Consider the following 824-nt stretch of genomic DNA (forward strand, 5'->3'; position numbering starts at 1 on the left):
ACATAATGTGTATGTATTATATATATATATATATATATATATATATATATATATGTATACACATAGAAACATATATATGTATATATTGTGAGAGAGAAAGGGATAGAGAGAGAGAGGAAAAAAAAGAGAGAGAGAAAGAGAAACACACACACACACACGGACATCTCGGAAGGAAATAAGCACTTAAAAAAAAAAATTATTCGAAAGATTTATTTCTAGAAATCAAATAATGTCATTTGATGCCTTTAAATCGTTAATCTAGGATTTAGCAACCGAGGTGCTTTGTGCTGTTCCTTAGAATTTAACCTGTCTGGGGAATGGAGTAGTGTCTGCACAGACGAAATGGTATTACAAGGAGGCAGGTCTTTTTACTTTTGAAACGTGTGTGGGTGTGTGTGTGGGTGTGTGTGTGTAGATATAGATAAATAGATATGCATACAAATATACATATATTTACACATATACACACACACACGCACACACGCACACACACACACGCATGCATGCACACACACACACCCACACAGAGAGACTCAGTTTAGTTTTTCTTTTATCTTCTACTTGCTTCAGTGATTGGACTGTGGCCATACTGGGGCACTGCCTTGAAGGGTTACACTGAAATGAATCAACCCTAGGACTTATTATTTTTTTCAAGCCTCTTACTTACCCTATCACTCTCTTTTCCTGAACTCCTTAGTTACATGGATGTAAACAAACCAACACCAGTTATCAAGTGATGGTGGGGGAGAAACACAAAACAAAGGTACATACATACACATATGTACACACGCATACACACACACACACACACACACACACACACA

At 36.7% G+C, this 824-nt stretch overlaps 1 protein-coding gene across 2 annotated transcripts in view; it reads left to right on the forward strand.

Annotated features, from left to right (window-relative positions):
• LOC106872196 (sodium- and chloride-dependent glycine transporter 2) overlaps positions 1 to 824 on the forward strand; it is a 126,224-nt gene that overhangs the window by 28,447 nt on the left and 96,953 nt on the right. The gene's annotated exons all lie outside the window — the stretch shown is intronic.

This window comes from Octopus bimaculoides, chromosome 16, assembly GCF_001194135.2.
Source record: "Octopus bimaculoides isolate UCB-OBI-ISO-001 chromosome 16, ASM119413v2, whole genome shotgun sequence".
Taxonomy (NCBI): Eukaryota; Metazoa; Mollusca; class Cephalopoda; order Octopoda; family Octopodidae; genus Octopus; species Octopus bimaculoides.